General features: G+C 44.7%; 1 protein-coding gene across 6 annotated transcripts in view; it reads right to left on the bottom strand.

Moving 5' to 3' along the window:
- The window catches only part of CLIP1 (CAP-Gly domain containing linker protein 1), a 156249-nt gene extending 133769 nt beyond the window's left edge, over positions 1 to 22480 (bottom strand). For all 6 annotated transcript variants that reach the window (XM_068244706.1, XM_068244714.1, XM_068244742.1 and 3 more), the window contains exon 1: positions 22344 to 22480. The gene's annotated coding sequence lies outside the window, so the exon portion shown is untranslated. The remainder of the gene's footprint in view (positions 1 to 22343) is intronic.
- Between the last annotated feature and the right edge of the window lie 558 nt (positions 22481 to 23038).

The raw sequence follows: 23038 nt of genomic DNA, 5'->3' as shown, positions 1-23038 counted from the left end.
TCACACACATCTGTCAGCGGCAGATCACCGCCTCTCCCCCGCCCCTCTTAGTCTTCCTTCGCTGAGAGGGGCGGGGGAGAGGCGGAGATCCGCCGCTGACAGATGTGTGTGAGGCAGGGCTGCAGCTCATAGCCTTGCCTCACACGGAAGACTAGAGGGCAGCAAAAGAAAGTCGTGGATTTTGCAGGGGAGAGGGAGGGGGGCGTTAGGGGGGGGGGGGATTTAGATATCTTACAGCCGTGGGGATGCGGCGGTTTAGTTAGGGCTATTAGGTTAAACACATTTATTAAATAAAAAGATTTTTTTTTTTTACACACTTCAGTGTCTCTTTAAATCACTAGCGCTTAGAAACAGCTGCTAATGGGTTTGAGCCCTAACAATGGAGGGGGTGGATTACACTAGGGGATTGCGGTAGCTGTGCCGAACCCTCACTCCACTCAATGACATGGAATGGGGCAGTGCTATGCACAAAAGAGCAAGCTACTGTTCATTAAAGTCTATGGACTTTATGATTGTCTTGTGGGCTGCAGCACTGTAAAACTCTGCATAATATACAGTGAGTACAAGTCTCAATATCTGACATTCACTATGATAGGGATTAGAATGTGAGCCCCTCTGAGGGACAGTTAGTGACAAGACAATATTTACTCTGTACAGCGCTGCGTAACATGTTGGCGCTATGTTCAGGAATCGTGAATACACACTACAAACCTGACACTACTTCTAACCATTTCATTTCTGCTAAAAGGTAATTATATCCGTCTGCCCATACTAAATGTACATAAAAAGTCACAACGAGCATTAAAACCATTTAATAAGAAGGTTGTACTCAGAAAGTGAGATTAAATAGAACTCTAGTACTCTTATATTTTATACAAGTTAAGAGTCAAATTAAGTATGGAAGGGCTGCATCCTTATTTCACTTGCTGTTCTGGTGAGGTCCTTGGCCCTGCTGAAATCTAAAAGTGTATGGGAAAAAAAAATGATGTAATAAATGTAAAGGTGGCCACTAACGGTCCAATTTCTAACGAAAAAACGTTAGAGCGATCAGAAATTCTGATCGGATTGGTTGTAAATAATCTGTTGATGGGCACAATCGATTACAAACGATTGTAAAAACAATCGCCTGATTTAATTTTTGCCTCACCAAAATTTGGATTTTCTTGTTTCTAGGAAGCAAGGATTGGTTCATTAATGGTGAAGTGAACGATTTCACTTCTGTTGCTCCTCCACCTACATCACAAGTGCTAGAGCCATGATGGAGAATTCAAATTTGGTGCTAACCCCTCCCCATTTGATTAAACTCAGCGGCTACCCTTCCACAACCCCATACATGACTTCTGGATCAGTGGCAAAGAATGGAAACTGGAGGGAAAGTGGGGTATCTCTAATAAAAAAAAAAAAAGTGTACCTGTATGGAAAAAAGTGCCCAATTTAGAAACCTACCTCAGTAGAGGGAAGTTTCTGGATAACCCAGAGGCTTTGCCTGCCCACCTCGCCTCCACCAATCCTAATTGACAAGAGCTTGCTGAAGAGTGCACGCAGCCGCTCTCCCATCTGGTACCGATAGTAGCCGTACTTCACAGAATACCTTAGGCCTCCACAGTTTTTGGGAGCATTTTTGTGTAACAGATTTCATATATTGTTACAGTAAAGCTGTTACTAAACAGCTTCTGTAACAAAAAACGCTCTGATCTAGCGTTTTTCAAACGGTTTTCCACTTTCCTACACTTAAAGGAGAACTGTAGAGAGAGGTGTATGGAGGCTGCCATATTTATTTCCATTTAAAGAGACACTGAAGCGAAAAAAAATATATGATATAATGAATTGGTTGTGTACTATGAATAATTACTAGAAGATTAGCAGCAAAGAAAATATTCTCATTTTTATTTTCAGGTATATAGTGTTTTTTCTAACATTGCATCATCCTATAATATGTGCAGATTACACAACACTCAGCATTCAAAATGAGTCTTTCAGAGCAGTCTGAAGTAATGAATTCTCCTCTAGCAGAGGAAAAGTAAACAGTTCAATTACAGTTGAGATAATAAAAGTCAGATAACAGCCCTCTCCACGACTAAGTTAAGCAGCCCATACACTTAGCCGATTTTCTGGCCGACCGATCGATCGATTGCAAATCGGTTGGCCAATCGACCGATCGACGGCCGATTTCGATGGATTTCCATCGAACTTGCAGGGTGGAAAATTTAGGTCGATCTGATGAGATTGCTTATCAGTTTGCATTGGCCTTAATGGAAATCTGATGGCAAAAAAATGCCTTCGAAGATTTCAAACTGAAATCTATTGGAATTCTATCCTGGTAAAAAATGTTCTAAAAACGCATCAGATAGATCATCAGATGCATTTCTTATCTATCTGCTGCCAATCTGACGAGTGTATGGGCACCTTTAGTCGGAGAGCTTAATAGCTTTTTTTGCATAGAGATAACAACTGGAGTTTCTCAACTCTTCCTGTACTGGAAACAATTAGACTGATGTATCTGATCTTAATGTTTTTTTTCTTAGCTGTACTACACATACAAATCATAATATTTTTTTTTTCGCTTCAGTGTCTCTTTAAGCAATACCAGTTACCTGGCTATCCTGCTGATCCTCTGCCTCTAATACTTTCAGCCATAGACCCTGAACAAGCATACAGCAGATCAGGTTTTTCTGACAATTTTGACAGATATGACAAGATTAGCTGCATGCTTGTTTCTGGTGTGATTCAAACACTTCTTTAGCCAAATAGATCAGCAGGGCTACCAGGCAACTGGTATTGCTTAAAGAGAGTCTGAAGCGAGAATAAATCTCGCTTCAGACCTCATAGATAGCAGGGGCATGTGTGCCCCTGCTAAAACTCCGCTATCCCGCGACTTAATGGGGGTTCCTTCACCCCCAAATCCCCTCCGTGCAGCCGGGGAGCGCTTCCGCATTGGGGCAGGGCTAACCGCCGCAGCCCTGCCTCATGCGCGTCTATCAGACGCGTACCTCCGCCTCTCCCCCGCCCCTCTCAGTCTTCCTTCACTGAGAGGGGAGGGGGAAAAGGCGGCGATGCGCGTCTGATAGCGTCTATCAGACGCGCATCGCCGCCTTTTCCCCCTCCCCTCTGCGTCACTGTGAGGCAGGGCTGCAGCCGTTAGCCCTGCCTCCAGGAAGAGAAAATTTCACGACCAAGTTTACAACCAAGTTTTGCGGGGGTGGGTTTGGGGGTTAAGGGACCCCCGTTTAGCCGCGGGATAGCTGCGTTTTAGCAGGGGCACACATGCCCCTGCTAACTATGAGCTCTGAAGCGAGATTTATTCTCGCTTCAGAGTCTCTTTAAATGGAAATAAATATGGCAGCCTCCATATACCTCTCACTACAGTTCTCCTTTAAGCATTGAGTCAGAAACGCCTCAGAAATCTAAAAAATGCTGCTGCCACAAGTTTGCGTTTCTGGAAAAAACGAACCACTCTAGTGTGCACCAGCCCATTGAAATACATTAGCCAAGCAGTTTTCAAACAGCAAAACGCTCTAGAACCGCTCAGGTATGCACCAGCCTTAACACGGAAACACTCGGGAATCGTTTTTCCCCGAGGCCAAATGGCTCTGTGCCACTGCACTTGCGTGAGTGGTCCTGCAAAGTGCAGCCGCACTTGGTCACCAACAGGAACATGGCCGCAAACTTCCACAGGGTCCCAGAGCTGGATTGCTTTTCTCAAGGACGATGTGGGAAGAATCTGGAGAATTCAGGGGATTCCCTATATCATGGTTAGTATCTGACTTTCTCTCGTTTTAAAGTCACAAAGAAAAAAAAAAATAGATACTTGAAATTTTTATTGGATTTATATAGCGCCAACATATGACACAGCACTGTCCAAGTAGTGGGAAGTCTCTATATGGTCAGTAGAACGAAGCCATCGGCTTCATTCTACTGGGCATATGCTGACCGTACTGGTGTATGCCCAGTAATAAGAAGCTTGTACTTGGGATAGGAGTACTCCAACCTCTTAAGATGGAAGGATCAGTAATGCATTTATACTGCACTATATTTCACTGCTAATGTGTTCTCCAACCACGGTCAGCCGATCGGCGGACCTAGGTGTTAAGTGGGTTTCCATGGAAACGGCCACTCGTTCGAGTAGACTTTCCATGTCAGTTCATGGAGGGTGTCTCCGTGAACTGCCTGCGAGCCTCCGATCGCGGCTCGCAGGCGAAATGTAAACACGCTGGGAAGAAATCCCCGCTGTTTACATCGTACGGCGCTGCAGCAGCGCCGTAAAGCAGATCGGCGATCCCCGGCCTCTGATTGGCCGGGGATCACCGGCATCTGATCTCCGTCCTGCACCGCCCATAGCGAGAGGGAGAGAAGGGCAGAGATCGCTGCGGAGGGGGGCTGGAGAGCCCACACAGCACAGATCAGGGAAAAGGAGCCTGGTCCTTAAAGAACAAGCGACACCCATGCTAACCTAGAAATAAAAAACACATATATAAGTAGATAAATACTAACTCTACCTACATAACAGATGTATTGTGCTATCCACGTAATGATTCCTGTGAGTTTTACAAAAGGAAAAGCAGAAAATCCTATTCTAGGCAGTGGCCATCTTGCCAAGCTAATGCTGACATCATATCCTCCCTGACTCTTGTTTCCCCCCTCCTTTCTCTTGCTCATTGTGTATGAATTAGCTGCCCTCCTACCAGAGTCTTTTTTATTTAATTTACACATCCAATCACTGAGTCACCTCAGCCTTGCTTGTAAACACAAGTGATCAGCTAGGCAGGGAAATAAATGGAAGAGGAGGAATATATTATAGATAAAAAACTCCCAGCAGTCAAAAGAACTCCCAGCATTCAACTTTTTGGCACTGTTTGGCACTAGGTCCAGTGCTCCTAAAGTATGTGATAACTCCAAACCATAACAGCAGAAAAAAAAAAGTTTTGAATGCAGGATTAGCATCGTTATCACTTAATACACTCAGACCAGTTGCTGTTGAAATTTGATTTTAATACCGCTTTAATGAAAACAATTAATTACATTTGATTTGGATATCAAAATTATATGTGATATAAGCTTGTGGAAATATGGTAAATAAGCCAAAGCATTGTTTTGCTACACAGCACGTTCTGATAACCACTTGGAAGGTTATTATGTCAGAAATCCAGGAATAGAGAAAGGCTAGAGTTTACTTTCAGTGACTCCCATTATTTCAGATTGTCTCCCAATGCTGCAGTCTCCACCAAGGGGCAGTCTGTGTACAAACAGGCTTCTTTAGTACACCATTTAGCCTGCCAAATTACATTGTTCTTTACCTATGCACTGTAATACAAAACACCAAGATAAAGGCTGTACAAACAGCTGCCTCTGCCTGTTAGGCTACCAATGCCCTCTCCACAAGTGTAACAACATAACAATGGGCGGTGGTTAGGGAATGAATCAAGTTGAATCAAGGAAAGACTTTGGTGTTAAAACTGTCAAAACAGGAAAGAGAATATCCCATATGCAAGTCAGATAGGAAATTCCTTTTTCTTCCTGCATCCCATGGCAAGGCTTTAATAGAACTGCTGTGTGTATAAAATAAATACTTTAATATACTGTCTCAATGGCCTGAAGAAAATAAACCAACAAACTATTTTATAAAAAAATAATAATTATAAAAAAAATAATTTGTAAATGGTAAAAGTTTGGAGCTGTTAAATATTACATTAGCAATCCAAGCATTTACAGTGAGAATTACTTTTAAAGCCTCTTGCTCTTTTTTTTTTTTTTTTTTTTGCGCAATTACCATATATCGGCTCCAACACTCAATAAACTGTAAGGGTACTTTCACACTTAAAGAGGAACTCCAGTGAAAATAATGTAATTAAAAAAAAAAAAAAAAAAGTGCTTCATTTTTACCATAATTATGTATAAATGATTTAGTCAATGATTGCCTATTGTAAAATCTTTCTTCTCCCCGATTTACATTCTGACATTTATCACATGGTGACATTTTTACTGCTGCCAGGTGATGTAGCTGCTGCTTGCTTTTTTGGCAGTTGGAAACAGCTGTAAACAGCTATTTCCCACAATGCAGCAAGGTTCACTGACAGGAAACTGCCAGGACCATGGTCCTCACAGTTTCCTGTGGAAGGGGTTTCACCACAATCTCAGCCATACAGAGCCCCCTGATGATCCATTTGTGAAAAGGAATAGATTTCTCATGGAAAAGGGGGTATCAGCTACTGATTGGGATGAAGTTCAATTCTTGGTCAAAGTTCCTCTTTAAGGTGACCACACACACAATACAATTTTTTAAATATTTGTTCAATTCAAGAATAGCAATCAATTTTTCTGACTGATTGTAACAATTCAAAAATCTGACCAATGTACCACACACACGTTAAATTTTTCCCCAATCATGAATAAAATAATTGAAAGCTCAGAAAAAAAGTGATTGGAACTGTACATCAAGTAATTGACACACACCATACAATTCTTGATAAAGTTGGTCTGAAGTTTCCAACATGTCCAATCTCCTAAAATCGAAGGGGGGGGGGGGGGGGAAAGGAGGGGGATTTATCAAAAACAAAGAAAAGCTCTCGATTTTTTGGGACAATCTTTTAATTATCGAATTGTTGAAAAATTGAATTGAAATTGTATGGTGAGTGGCCACCCTAACACTGTAAAGTGCTGCTGTCTATAAACAGTTCACACCTTGTCAGTTGCGATATAATACAACTGATTCCGCTGCTACAACGCAAAACATGCAGAGCGCTGCTAGAATCGCTAGCGTTGATATGCACAATTTTTGTCAATCAATGTGCTGATTGGTTAGTTACTTCTTTGACTGTGTTACATCACAGCATGCACTGCAAATGCTTTCCATTGCATCACATGCATGTTATAACATAACGTAATGCAACCCTCCAGTGTGAAACTAGCCTATGGGCCCATTTTCCCCTGAGTGTGAAGCTACAGCGGTTTGCAAAAGTATTCGGCCCCTTTGAAGTTTTCCCCATTTTGTCATATCACTGCCACAAACAATCAATTTTATTGGAATTCCACATGAAGGACCAATACAAAGTGGTGTACACTTAAGTGGAACGAAAATCATACATGATTCCAAACATTTTTTACAAATAAATAACTGCAAAGTGGGGTGTGCGTAATTATTCAGCCCCCTTTGGTCTGAGTGCAGTCAGTTGCCCATAGACATTGCCTGATGAGTGCTAATGACTAAATAGAGTGCACCTGTGTGTAATATAATGTCAGTACAAATACAGCTGCTCTGTGGCGGCCTCAGAGGTTGTCTAAGAGAATATTGGGAGCAACAACACCATGAAGTCCAAAGAACACACCAGACAGGTCAGGGAAAAAGTTATTGAGAAATTTAAAGCAGGCTTAGGCTACAAAAAGATTTCCAAAGCCTTCAATATCCCACGGAGCACTGTTCAAGCGATCATTCAGAAATGAAAGGAATATGGCACAATTGTAAACCTACCAAGACAAGGCCATCCACCTAAACTCACAGGACAAACAAGAAGAGCGCTAATCAGAAATGTAGTCAAGAGATCTACAGCTCAGGTGGGGGAATCTGTCCATAGGACAACTATTAGTCGTGCACTGCACAAAGTTGGCCTTTATGGAAGAGTGTCAAGAAGAAAGCCATTGTTAACAGAAAAGCATAAGAAGTCCCGTTTGCAGTTTGCCACAAGCCATGTGGGGGACACAGCAAACGTGGAAGAAGGTGCTCTGGTCAGATGAGATCAAAATGGAACTTTTTTGCCAAAATGAAAAAAGCTATGTGTGGCGGAAAACTAACACTGCACATCACTCTGAACACACCATCCCCACTATCAAATATGGTGGTGGCAGCATTATGCTGTGGGGGTGCTTCTCTTCAGCAGGGACAGGGAAGCTGGTCAGAGTTGATGGGAAGATGGATGGAGCCAAATACAGGGCAATCTTGGAAGAAAACCTCTTGGAGTCTGCAAAAGACTTGAGACTGGGGCGGAGGTTCACCTTCCAGCAGGACAACGACCCTAAACATAAAGCCAGGGCAACAATGGAATGGTTTAAAACAAAACATATTCATGTGTTAGAATGTCCTAGTCAAAGTCCAGATCTAAAACCAATCGAGAATCAGGGGCAAGATCTGAAAACTGCTGTTCACAAACGCTGCCCATCTAATCTGACTGAGCTGGAGCTGTTTTGCAAAGAAGCAGCACAGTGGCATAGTGGTTAGTGCTCTCGTGCTGGGTCCCCGGTTCGAATCCCAGCCAGGTCAACATGTGCAAGGAGTTTGCATGTTCTCCCCGTGTCTGTGTGGGTTTCCTCCAGGCACTCTGGTTTCCTCCCACATCCCAACAACATACAGATAAGTTAATCGCCCCCCCCCCCCCCCAAAAAAAAAAATGGCCCTAGACCATACATGCACTACACGATACATACATATGACTATGGTAGGGACTAGATTGTGAGCCCCTCTGAGGGCCAGTTAGTGACAACACAATATACTCTGTACAGCGCTGCGTAATATGTCAGCGCTATATAAATACTTAAATAAAAATGGCCAAGGATTTCAGTCTCTAGATGAGACTGGCTGCTGTAATTGCAGCAAAAGGTGGTTCTACAAAGTATTGAATCAGAATCATTTATTTCGCCAGGTACAACGGAGATAGATACATACATACATACATACATACATACATACACAGGACAAAAACTATAGTGGAGGACTCATGGGGAAGTCTGGAGTGCTATGTGGGTGGAGCGACCACATCTACCAGCGGCGCTCAACAGCTCTGCAGCCATTTCCAGATGCCCGCAGTTGTCCCGGAAGAGAATGGATAGAGAGAGGATAGACAGAGAGAGAAAACAAAAAAAAGAAAGAGTTCCCCCTGGGGTTACAGGTCGAAGCACCCCTGCAAATTACAGTTTGTTAGTCCGTTTTCTGCAATGGCCATTCCCCGTGTGTGGCTTTCTGAGGGGGGGGCTATAGCCCCGACTTGCTGCCCAGACCAAGATTGGTCAGGAGGCTCCAAATTCGTTTGATGGTGGTTGCAGGCAGAGGGGGCCTTGGTGCTCCTGGGAGCCAAAATACTGTGGTCTGTTGGATAAACCCTAGCTCTGTTGGAGGTGAACTAGGGCCTTCCAGAGTCAAAGAACTGAGTGGACTGGTGGAAGAGCACCGGCCCTCAGAGTGGACCCCGTGGCTGCACTGTGCTGCCGATGCCTGTGCCAGCGGCAGGCCCTGGGCCAGTGGCTGGCTCAGCTAGCGGGCAGGAGATTGGGGGCAGCAGCAGCAGATGGAGCCATGATCAATGCAAAGGCGCGGCAGAGGAGAAATGAGGCTTTTTTCCAGTGGCTGGGATGGAGCAGGAGAGGGAGCATGGGTGAGCGGTGGCACACATACCCCTTCAGGCCACAGCGGTGGAGCGGCCCGCTTGTTCCCGTGGTGAGGAGCCGGAAGAGTGGTGTAGATCCAACAGCCTCTGGGTCCTCGGATCACGACAGTGGATCAGCCGCATGTCTTTAGGCAGCGTGTGGTTGCCCCCAAGTTGTAGCTGCCCCACGTGGGATCCTGCAGGTCTCCATCCTCCCGATCACGCGATCTAGCAGGCAGGCGGCGATGGAAGAGGCCTCGTCTGTTCGGTGGTTAGAGTGGCTGATGCTCGCAGGAACAGTCCGGCGGTGATGATGTGAGAGCATGAGGGCTTGAACAGCTGACCGCTCGATCAGCTGGCAGCCCGCAGCCCAATATCTGAACCGGGTGGTGTGGTGAGCAGTGTGGTGTCCCGCATCCTCCCCTGCCATGGCTGTCCCATGTGCAGTGAGAGGCTGGGAGCAGCAGCGGGGGACCAGCTGTGGCTTCCCTCTGTGCGGCGACCTGGTTCCACTGGCAGCGCCTGTTGGCTTTGAGCGGTGGGGGAACAGCTGTGAGTTCCCTCCTTGCGACGTCCGGGTCTCCATGGCGGCGGCAGGGAAACAGCTGTGGTTTCCTCCGTGCGACGTCCTGGTTTCTACTGCTGCAGCTTCCATTAACACGGAGCGTCTTAGGTCAGCTGATCACGTCGGCTGGATCAGCTGAGAGCGAAGCGGCGTCTTTGTCCAGGCCGTGAGATGGTGGTGCCCGCATGGTCTTGTCTGCTGGTTCTGGTAGCAGGAACGGCGTAGGGACCAATGAACCGGACTCGTGCAGACTGGAACACGAGGTCTGCAATTGAGGGGGGACCCAGGTGAAAACAGATGCCAAATTAGGTAGAAAGTAAGAGAAAGGGCCGGAGCCCTGTGTGCCACGGCTGCTTACTCCAGCGCCACCTTAGTGCCGGATCAGGGGGCTGAATAATTACGCACACCCCACTCTGCAGGGGTTTTTTTTTGTTTTGTTTCTAAATGTTTGGAATCATGTATGATTTTTGTTCCACTTCTCACGTGTACACCACTTTGTATTGGTCTTTCACATGGAATTCCAATAAAATTGATTCATGTTTGTGGCAGTAATATGACAAAATGTGGAAAACTTCAAGGGGGCCGAATACTTTTGCAAGCCACTGTACATTGCACAAAATTCGCATTAGTACTGAGAGCAATGCAATTTTAATGGAATAGTTTCCATTGAATGCATTTTCTGTATTCCATTCTGAAAAAAAAAACAAAAAAAAACAGACAGCTTGCTTTACTTGTAATAATTGACAATTATGCTAGACGCATGAGAAAATTCCCATAAAATACTGTATATACTCAAATATACGTCAACTTTGTGTATAAGTCGACCCCAATATTTGACCCTCTCAAGCTGGATTTTTTTAAATGACTCAAGTATAAGTGTATCCAGCAAAGTTTACGGCTGCACTTGGGGACCAGGAGGGGCTAATAGCTACACTGCATAAAGTATTGTAGCCCTCAACCCCTCCTGGCCCCCCAAGTGCAGCCATAAATTCCTCCAGGCCCCTCACATGCAGCTATCAATGCTCTAAACTGTCCCCATGCCTCCCATCATTATTGTCAGTGCCTGCATCCCCCTGCTCCCCTTTTGGTTGTGGCCATACCTTGTTCCCCCTTTCAGTGTGCCCAGTATCTGTTTCCCCCTTTCAGTGTGGCTGATCCCCCTCCTCCCTCTCCACTGTGGCCAGTGTTGTGTAGTAAAACATTCCCCTGGCCAGTGCTTCTTATTAACCCCCCCCCCCTCCATTGTGGCCAGTGCTTTCAAGAAATACAACCCCCCTCCCCCAGGTGGCCAGTCCTTTCAAGTAATACATCATCCCCACGCGAGCTGCAGCAGCCAGTGTGCCTTGGTTAGTGTACGTGACTTAGGGCTGGTGCACACCAGAGCGGATCTGGAGCGTTTTTAAAATGCTTGCAGGGGGAAAACCGCTTGGCTAATGAAAGTGAATGGGATGGTGTACACCAGAGCGGGTCGTTTTTCCACAAACACAAACTCAGGGGCTGCAGCATTTTTTAGATTTTTGAGGTCGTTTCTGCCTCAATGTAAAAGTATAGGAAAGTGGAAAACAGCTCTGAAAAACGCTAGATCAGAGCGGTTTTCCAGGTGTTTTTGTTACAGAAGCTGTTCAGTAACAGCTTTACTGTAACAATATTTGTAATCTGCTACACAAAAACACTAGGCATGTTTAGAAAACGCCTCTAAACATACCTAGAATCGCTCTGAAATCTGCTTCAAAAACCTATAGCGTTTTGTAGATCTGCTAGAGGTTTTTGGTGTGCACTGGGCCTAAGGGAGTCAGAACTAAGCTAATGAAGGCAGACCAGTGTGAAAACGAGAGGTGATAGGACACTGTGCCCGGCGCCCTTACCCCAATCCCAAAGAAATTTCGAACTTACTCAAGTATAAAGCGACCCCCAAACCTTTATACTGTGAGTCAGTCCTAAATTTTTCAACTTATAGTCAAGTATACCTGTATACAGTAATGTGAAAATTCACATACCGAAAAATGCATAAGAAATATAATATCCTTGTTAAAATGGGCTTTAAAGATCAATTTAGTTCAAATTCTGCTCAGAGTAGCTGCCACCTCCTCGTAGTTCCTGAATGTTGAGACAGGAGACAGGAGAGCTGCTGCATCTAAACTATACCCCAGCCAACCCTCTCCACGTACTCCAAATAACAGAGGGTTCACATTTGTGGGCATGGAAACCACACTGAAGTATCAAATATGCACATTAGTCTGTATTACGTGCTTTGCCACAATAGCAAAGTAATTTTTAATGAAAATCTTTCACAGTATGCAAAATTATGCTGCAGGTTGTACGTTTGTTTTCTGCACACTAAAAAAAACAATGCATTGAATGTGAATAAGTCCATTGAACTGCATTCATAATATGATCTAATGTTAATTCACACGCAGGAAAATGCATAAACAAAATAGTCAAGTGTGAAGCCTGTCTCACAGAAAAGAGGTTTATTGCACAGCAAGGCCTGGAATTTTTCTCATGCAGAGCAGTGGTGGTCATGTGATTGCCACCTCTCCATCCAGCATTGCATGCAGTGTGTTTACAGGGCAATGTGCACATTTACAGTGGCATTGAGGCTTATTTTTCATTCTACTGTTTGCCTCCCTGTATGGTCACATCACACTGCTAACGTTATTTTTCAGGTGTTTTGCATTTCAACTGCATAGAAATCGTATTGATTGGAGCCTAAAATGAACTTGATAAATCAGTAGAAGGAAGAGAGGGCATAGAAAATGTAACTGGACAGCCTCACTTCATGTGAAACATTCAATTGCGGGCAATAATAAGAAGACGTTGTGACTATTACTCTTTACTGAGATAGCACACCAGATCAATGTCTGTAATAAGACCCAAGGCTTTATAAAGCATAAGTGAACATATACGTAAACATCTCCAATGGTCTGGTGGGAGATACAACTGCCCGACGAGGGGTGCGTGCACGCCAGAAGGCCGCGACTGCCCGAATTACCAGGAGTCATAGCAGCTTAACGGAGAGGCCAAGGACGACGGCGAGGGAGGCCACTGCACTTATGGGGCAGGAGGAAGCTCCAGTTAAGTATAAATTAGCGCTAGTCTACCATCTCAGGGTGACTTTAAACTGGAAATAAATGATTCACTCACGTATAAAACCATAGAGACGGAGCACACCACCCCGAGTGGCATATAGCGGCATATATTTAGCTTCTTCCGTGGTGTGTGCCTTCCTCCTCTGCCCCCTTGCGCCACTCTCCCCCACTATGTAAGCTGCCTGGACCTCATGACTCTGCGCGAGACACCACGGGAGAAGCTAAAAACAGGGGAAGGTCCTAACAGGTGAGAGCAATGCGGCTAGGCCTCACCTCACTACACTCCTCTATCTGCCAATCACTACGGCATAACAAGTCATTGATACATGCCGCTCCGCTCGTGCAGCAGGATGGCGGCCCATAGCCTGCTCATCTACATGCACAACTTTCACCACAGCAGTCATCGCTCAACTCTGTTGTGCCTATGGAAGGTGCAGGTGCACTCAGGGAGGTTCCACTTTGGTAGTCGTGTATAAGCCGAGACACACCTTTGGTGCGTGTTTTTGGGCCCAAAAACTCAGCTTATACACGTGTATATACTGTAAATGCCTCAGTGAGCCCTTTACAACTGGGATAGTGCCTTACTTTTCTTTGATTCATTTTAGTTGCTTTTATGTAATAATTGACTGTATTCATGTATAGTAAGTGTTAAACCCAGTAATGATGTCTGGCCGGGAAATCATCCACTCATAGGGCGCCCACGTGCACATTTGTGAGAGAGGAAAGTTGCGAGGATCAGCCTTGCTGTGTACCTCGTCTTTGCTGAATTTGTACACCTTATTCCCAACACCGTTTGACATATTGGACTCATGAACTTTAAAGTGAACCAGAGATGAGTAAGGAAAAAGATTTTATACATACCTGGGGCTTCTTCTAGCCCCATCCACCTGGATCGCTCCCACACTGCCGTCCGCAGCTATGAGAACTGGGTCCCATCACTGACATCAGTCGGACCCAGTCTAGCGTAAAGGTGGCCATACACTTGTTAGATTAGCAGCAGATAGATCATCAGATAGATTTTCTGATCTATCTGATGTGTTTAGGAACATTTTTTACTAGGAACAGATTTCCAATAGATTTCAATATGAAATCTATTGAAAATTGATCTAATGGCATTTTTATGCCATCAGATTTCCATTAGGTCCCATGCAAATTGATAAGCAATCTCTTCAGATCGACCTAGATTTTCCATCATGTCAGATCGATTGAAATCGGCTGCAAATCGCGCAATCGATTTGCGATCGATCGAAAATCGGCTGAGTGTATGGGCCCCTTAACCTCCCCAGCGGTATGGACAGAAATGTCCATCCATAAAAACATGTTATGAACAGTATAAACGTGCATACACATCAATACTCTCCTGCACCGTATACTAGACCCTTGCTTGACACATTTTGGCAAGTTACAGGGGAAAAAAAAAGTTTTAAAAATACATTTTATCACTTTTTGCAAAGAAATCCTGGGAAAATTGAACGCTGGGGAGGTTAAAAGAAATGCGCTGTTTGCATATCTCTCCAGCACCCGCTGGAGAGATACGTAGAGGGCGCACTTCTGCGTAGGCTGGCTCCGATGACGTCAGTGACGGGACCCAGTTCTCGTAGCTGCGGGCAGCGGTGGATGGTGGCGTAGGAGCGATCCAGGCGGATGGGGCTGGAGGAAGCCCCAGGTATGTATAAAATCTTTTTCCTTATTCAACTCTGGTTCACTTTAAGTGCACTTTCTAATTTGTTTGTAATTATTTGACATTAGCGCAGGAAGTCAGCCTTGTAAACTCAACTAAAAACAATTATGTTATATACCACAATAAGCAATACTAGCATGAAATGATGATTTAATAAATCCTGGCTGTCCTGCATCCAATTAAAGCTAAGTTCTTGCTGCAGGTGTAAATTCAGCTGCAATTTGCTAACTTCTCAGGAATGCTCACTGTATTCTGATATGACCCCTAAAATAATTTTCAAACTTTTGCCACCCAATGACAGACACATTTAAAAAAAAAATTTATTCCAGGTTAGCTGGATATTTTATTCTCCACTGTTCTACAACAAAAAGGGGGTGCAGGCATTTTACTGCCCTTTAAGGAATTCTGAGGTGAGAAAGAGCAAATATATGTACATACATGCCAGCATAACGATCTGAAGCAGACTCAGTTCCCCTCACATGGCTGCGATCAGCTATAATCTGTACCGGAGTAGGCCTCCTTGTGTGGGTACCTTTGACCTGGAATAAGTATTCTCTGCACATACCTCTATACGCCAAGCGCCTGCACAGTTTGTTCTTTTATGACACAGCGGGCGAGCTCCTTGCGGCCTTCCAAGCATGCTCACAAGCAGTGCATGCAAACCCTTTGGGTCAGTAAGAACAAACTGTGCATGCGCAAGGAATACTTGTTCCAGGTGAAAGGCCCCAGCCCAAAGGAAGTTAGGGTCTACTAGCGGCGGTACACAGAGGACGCAGTCCGTGTCAGGAGATACTTATGCTGGCATGCATGTACACTTCTCATTTGCCCTTTCTCACCTCAGAATTCTTACCAGAAGGTATATATTGAAACGGAGGACGAAACAGAGGACGCAGTCAATGTCAGGAGATCATTATGCTGGCATGTACGCATACTTCTTATTTGTCCTTCCAAACTTCGGAATTCCTACCAGAAGGTATATCTTATGTGTAAATATTATAGCTTCAACAATAAGTCATGTGGCAAACATGCAGATATTATGATATTCCCTATTGAGTGTGAAATTTCAAATGGCATTTTCATGTCTGTGTGAAATTCACCTAGTGCTGTTGACCTTCAATGTAGCAACAGTAAATTATCTTGCAATCTTGAGTGGGGGACTCCTGCCTATAGCCACACAGTGAATGAGCAGCTCCTAATCTCAGTAATATTATGGAATGCAGTAAACATGAAAATTTGATGCACACGTTTTTGGCCACAACAACAGACGGCTCTGTGGTATATGCTGAGAAACTTGGCACATGGGTGCATCAAAGGATCACTCTACCCTCCAACATTTGAGTTTTCAAAGAGGAATATAAATTAAGTGTCACCCCACCTCATTGAAGTACCAAAACTCCAACCTCTTACTGAAGATATGTCATGACTGGTGCAAATGACTTCACTTCAAAAAACATAAGCAAGGGCAGGATTTCGTATACAATTACCACATGAATCTATAAAGAAGGAAGCTGACAGACTTTACATGATGACTTGGAACTAAAAGCTTGACCACTTCAGTCCCAGCTGTGTTTATAAATGTAGCACTGTATGTGTTTATAAATGTACCAACTGTAGCACTGAATTATGTTACCATTGCCAATTACAGGTATATAAAAGGTACAAGCTGGATGCATCTCTACTGCACAAGCGCATGCCCAGTCTTGTGCGTGTGCAGTACAGTTGAGGAAGGGGGGGGGGGGGAGCAGGAACTTCTGAAGACTGCACAAGAACTGCAGAAGTTGTAGTCAACCAGCAGGTCAAATACCTACAACAGAGACAACAAACAGTGGAACACAGTAAAGGAGCTGTATGCGATACAGAACCCATATTCCCTTTGATTAAGGATCTATTTTTTTCATACCCCGCTTCAGGTTCACTTTAAAAAGGCTGAGTAGGCACTTTGCAGCAAAAGTCAGGTGTAGCTTGGTTTAGAGTGCCACCAATCTTATTTTTCTATATGCAATTTGTATACTGAGTATACACTGATAAAAAGGTCTGTGGACATGTACTCCGGTGGCCAGTTTTGGTAGCCTTATAGTATTTGCTATTGGACTGCAGAAGAGTGGAGGGGGCAGGCAGAGCGGGGACAAGTATCTGGTGCTGCCATGACACAGGTTTGGAACCCAGACACTGGGACTTCAAACATCTCTTACATACAATGTTGTCCTTAAAGGGAAGGTGCGAGCTCCAGGAAAAAAAAAAAAAAAAAAAAAAAAAACACAGATCTTACCTGGGGCTTTCTTCATCCCCTGGCAGCCTATCTGTCCCTCGCCACAGCTTCAGTGTCCCGGAATCCCCTCAATTGCAGATGCCGACAGTCAGCATCTACTGCGTCTGCTCAACGCCATGCCGCTTGTGAACACTAGCATTCTGTGCAAGCGCAGTACTCCTGTGCCTGCGCAAAACACTCCAGGCCATGTGAACGTGATTGCGAGCAGAGTCACCGCGCAGCTGCGCTGTGACTTGGCGATGTCAGCATCTGCAACGGAGGGAATCTAGGAACACAGAAGCTGTGGCGAGGGACACATAGGCTGCCAGGGGCTGGAGAGATCCCCAGGTAAGTAGATCTTTGCTTTGGGGGCTCGCACCTTCCCTTTATGTACAATATGTACTGTAGTGTTTTAGCTATTACATGTTACAGTATTGCATAAACTGCAATTAGTTGTTTAAAGTACACTGAAAGCAACTAAAAAAACATTGATACTTTATGTCCATTCACATGTACCATCATGTATTATACATCACTTACAACCTCCCAAGATGGTACAAGTTTCTAAGCAGGGGTCTGCCTGCACTCAGTGTATCTGAGGAGAATCTCAGGTGAAAAAAGACATAATTACCCAATAAGAACCCCCCCACCTTGCCTACACAAGTATAGTCACGTCTCAGAAGAGGAGCATAGCCCTGTTTTGGAGGGACCTGGTGAGCAGTGGCGAGGAGGACACACATCTAAAAGACCACTTCAGGAATACATGTCTCCCCCCCCCCCCCCCCGAGGTCCATCTAGGAGTTCCCTTTAAAAAAAGGCAAGAACTCAAAGACTTATCACCGTGATTTTGCTACATACTAGACTACTTCCTTACAAGTAGCTACACCTTAACCATCAACCTTACTATATATAGGACAAAAAAAAAATCTAGCCTTTTTAAACTGTAAATATTACAGAACTACATTGCTTATGTACACAACTGGCTTTACACACCACTGTAAAAACAAACAGGACAAAGATCACATCCACTGAGTACTGCATACGCCCTGCTAAACCGTGAGTGTAGTCTTCAGTGATGAGCAACTCATTTGAAGAATACACTAATTCTAGTATGACCAGAACTGGAATTTGCGAGGACTCATGTAGATTTAGCTGGATCAGCACCAAATTCCCGATGATATCGCAATTTGCATATTCTTCATATAACTTGCTCAACACTAATTGCTTTAATCAGAGAAGTACAGTGGGAAAAGTGGTAAACAGAAAAGTATGACAGCTAACCCACTAACATCAAACCGCGAGTGTTTTTTAAAAACGCTAGTCCTATTCTAGCCACTGGCAGTGTTCTCACTGCCACGATCGCTAATCGCAAACGCGTTACCTGCAACGGTTTGCCTGCGATTCTGGAGCGATCGCGATTAGCATGTATAGAAACGCTAATTGCAATCGCTACCAAAATGCTTATTTGTCCAGTGATTTTTCCGCATTCGTCGCTGAAAAATCACGCCCGCAAAATGCGAGCGGTAATCGCTAGCGTTTTGCGATTTCTAATGTGAACGAGCCCTTACATACAAGAATTCTGACGTCTATTAAGGTTTTAGCAGGTAAAGTGCAGCTGACCCCTGAATATAGATAGTATGTTAAAGAGACACTGAAGCGAAAAAATATATATGATATAATGAATTGGTTGTGTACTATGAATAATTACTAGAAGATTAGCAGCAAAGAAAATAATCTCATATTTTTATTTTCAGGTATATAGTGTTTTTTCTAACATTGCATCATTCACTAATATGTGCAGATTACACAACACTCAGCATTCAAAATGATTCTTTCAGAGCAGTCTGAACTAATGACCTCTCCTCTGGCAGAGGAAAAGTAAAAAATTAACTAACAGTTCAGATAATAAAAGTCAGAAAACAGCCCTCTCCACGACTTTGAAAGTCGTAGAGCTTAATGGCTTTTTTGTATAGAGATAACAACTGGAGTTTCTTAAATCTTCCTGTACTGGAAACAATTAGACTGATGTATCTGATCTTAGGCCCCGTTCACACTGCACGCGTTTCCAGCCGCGTTTTGGAAACGCGTGCAGGTGGCCGACACGCACGACACCAGACATTGCATAGAGTGCAATGTCTGATGTTCACCTGTGCGGTCCGGGAACGCATGCTGCACGCATTTTTTGCCAAAACGCATGGCTGTCCCATTCACTTTTCAGTGATGGGATCAGCCACGCAACGCATACAAACGCGGATGGCGTGCGTTCGTACGCGTTGCGTTCCGCGTGCGTGCCCGTCCGTGTTTGTAATGTGAACGGAGCCTAAATGTTTTATTTCTTAGCTGTACTACACATACACATCATAATATCATTTATTTTTTTTCGCTTCAGTGTCTCTTTAAGGGCTGGTTCAGGTGACGCTTGGGGGCAGTAAATGTGTCCTGTCCTGCAGTCGACGAAAGCGACACTTAAGAGCGACCAACCACTGCTTCTATTCATGTTAAAGGGAAGGTCCAGGCAAAAAAAAAATAATAATTTCACTTAACTGGGGTTTCTACCAGCCCCATGCAGCCATCCTGTGCCCTCGTAGTCACTCACTGCTGCTCCAGTCCCCTGCTGGCAGCTAGTTTAGTTTTTGCCGACTTCGGAGGTCGGGGGCTGCATTGCGTACATTTTTACGCATTCCCGCCAGTGGAGGAACATTAACACATACATTTTTACGCGTTAGTGTAAAAACGAATTTTTTTTTTTTTTTTTGCCTGGACCTTCCCTTTAATGAAAGAAGTTGTTTAAATGACTTTACTGACCTTTCCTAATGTTTGCATAAATGCCGCGGTAGATCTTGTAATCTCATTCTGGACGCTGCCTGTGGTTCTGTGTCCCCCTAGAGGGTTCAGAATGTGACAGCGAAGTGCCAGGAACTATGGCCAAAGATTTCCAAACGCTTCTCTGCTCGGTAGCAGAAAAAAATTTGACATCAGCTAATGACATCAGCTAGATGCCGCTGCTGCCCCGAGATGCTCATGTGAACCAGGACTGCTTAAGGCCACTTTTCGATAAGCAGCTAAAGGACAGTGAATTCCCCGCCTGTCAGCTGCTACAATCCACCAGCAGTTCAGCTGTCTGTGGAAAAGGAGGCCTAACTACAGTAACAATTTGGTATTTTGCTGAAAAATAATCAGGTTTGGAATATAGTGATTGAAAGCTAATTATACTTTCAATTCATGACTGACTTCCAAATCTGATCATAATTCCAGGGCGTTAGTATGGCTTTAGGTAGGTAACTGCATAGGGAAATTCTGTTAGTGATTGGTGGCTGTTTCCACAGATCTTCTTCAATGACAGCACCCTCAACAACTTTTTGTTTTTAACAGGTTGTAACTACACCAATTAGTACGCTTGAAGTCGTAGACAGTACTGTAAATGTTCAAATGTTCCCTATGAGTTTTCCCATCGGGTGACCTCAACCATACTAGTGCCAGTTCCAGCTCAACCCCTGCTAACTCCAGTTCCAGAAAATTAAAAAAAAAAAAAAAAAAAAAGGTTTGATCATATTAAAGGGAAAATGAAGCGAAAGGTATATATAGGCTGCCATATTTATTTCCTTTTAAGCAATACCAGTTGACTGGTTATCCTGCTGATCATCTGCCTCTAAAACTTTTAGTCATAGACCTTGAACAAGCATGCAGATCTGTTATTTCTAACATTTCTGTCAAATCTGAGATTAGCTGCATACTAATTTCTGGTGTGATTCGGACATTACTGACCAGAAAGATCAGCAGAGCTGCCAGGCAACTGTTATTGTTTAAAATGAACTAAATATGGCAGCTTCCATAGCCATCTCAGATTCCCTTTAATCACTTGCCGCCCACAGTGCTAACCCCCCCCCCCCCCCCCCCCCCCCCCCAAAAAAACCAGGCCATTATGTGAAGTACTGGGCTGTGCAGGCTTTTCAGCCTCCTGCACAGCCCAGCTTGGGAGCCCAGCAATCGGACTCACCTCCTTTTTTTGTCCCTAAGGTGACATGCCGCCGGAGGGGTCCGATCATTGCAGCACTGTTTTTTTTTTCTTCACCTCTATGAGGCTCTCTCTCCCTCCCTCCCTCCCTCAACAGATTTGGAACAGAACGGTGATCCGTCCTGTTCCACCTCTCATAGGCATCAGCCTATGAGAGGACGGCGCTCCCCGCTGCAGCCCCCGGCAGCGCTGTACGCTTGTAAACAAAGGGGATTTCTTTCCCCTTACGTTTACAAGCAGCCTGCTAGCCGCGATCGGCGGCTAGCAGGCTATTCGGCAGGTAACGATCGTGCATGCGCGCAGCCGTTCCTTGGGAAACTGCAGCCCCAGGACTTGACGCCAATTGGCGATAGGCGGTCCTGGGGCTACAGTCGCATTCATGCCCATTGGCGTGAGGCGGTCTTTAAGTAGTTAAAGGGAACGTAAAGTGAGGCTTCCATATTGATTTTTTTTAAGCAATACCAATTGCCTGGCTATGCTGTTGACCTCTTTGGCTGCAATAGTGTCTGAATGACATCTGAAACAAGCCTGCAGCTAATCCAGTCAGACTTCAGTCAGAGCACCTGATCTGCATGCCTGTTCAGGGTCTATGGCTAAAAGTATTAAAGGCAGAAGTTCAGCAGGACAGCGAGGCAATATGCATTGATTAAAAGGAAACTTATATGGCAGCCTCTATATCCCTGTCACTTTAGGTTCCCTTTAAATGCTTAACACTGCATTAAGACAAAATATCCAGTGACACATTAGGGAGATGCAAATGTAGGAGGACCTGCCTACATCAAAATAAGTTTCAGTACTAGCTATGTGTACTTAGCAATGATGTCAAGCTAGAGATTATCCTTTGTTGACAGCTGGTAGAATTCAGTCAACACAAGGGATCTATGCCAGTCAATTATTGTATGATGTTGACGCAAACAAGTTTACAGGTGTTTCCATATGGCCATTCTGTAATATACAGAACCAGACAATGTACTCTTGATAAAGCTACAAACACCATCACATAAGCGCGCTTCATTCCAGCACTGACATTAGCAGCAGATGGGAGAGCGCTCCTATGCTTCAGGCTCTCCAGTAGAAGCATCACTCCCAAGCTGCCTCTGGAGGTGAGAGGAATGCGGCTGCTTGCGCTGCTGCTAGGAAACACCCGGGTGACACCACAGGAACTGCCTCCTGGATACCTCACCCCCCCTTACCCAGCATGCCCGTCAGAGGAGCAGCACTGTGATCCCTCCAGGTGACACGGAGGCCGCGGTGCAGCCTGGGAGAGAGAGCGGCAACGCAGGCCTCGCATACAACAGTAGCGGCTATATGGCAGGCAGAGAGCTAACTGAATAGCATTACTATGAGGCAAGCAGAGCTAAGCCTGCGTAGCATAGGCCGGTAGCCATCACTCACCGTGTCCTCCCCGGCCACCTCTCCGGTGTAACCGGGCACCGAATACAGTGCGCTCTCAACCCGGCCAGATCTATCAGCCGAGCGGGGGCTCTGTGCGAAATGTCAGCAGACCAGAGGGAAGGGGCGGAGTGAGCAACGTCAGAGGCAGCTCCCGGATTGGCAAACCATCAGTAGTGGCGGCGGCAGGAGAGGGATGTGAGGGGAGGAGGCAGCGTCCAGTGAGCTGTCAGTGTGCTCGGCTGATGTTACTGTCTGCTTATCATGGAGTGCCATAGTGTTCATCTTCAGACAGCCCAGCCAGTTTCTGTGGTGCTGCATGTTATTTGATTACAACGGGCATTCACTACCTTTATATGTGTGTAAAATATATATTTTTATTTGATATACGGTGTACAATATTTTATATAGAGTGTGAGCGCACTTGCACAGCAAAGACAGAAGTCGGCCAGCGTGGGAGCTGGCCGGGCATTCTCACAATTTTGATTTAACATCACTGCTTAAAAAAAAAAAAAAGTCCAACATTGGCCCGTCAATGTGCACAAGGTTCACACTTGCTTTATTATTATTATTATTATTATTTAGTATTTATATAGCGCTGACATCTTCCGCAGTGCTTTACAGAGTGTATATAGGCTTGTTACTAACTGTCCCTCAGAGGAGCCTACAATCTAATCCCTACCATAGTCATATGTAAG

Source organism: Hyperolius riggenbachi, chromosome 1 (genome assembly GCF_040937935.1).
Source record: "Hyperolius riggenbachi isolate aHypRig1 chromosome 1, aHypRig1.pri, whole genome shotgun sequence".
Classification (NCBI taxonomy): Eukaryota; Metazoa; Chordata; class Amphibia; order Anura; family Hyperoliidae; genus Hyperolius; species Hyperolius riggenbachi.
Note: the sequence above shows the minus strand (reverse complement) of the source record. Positions and strands in the feature narration are given on the sequence as shown.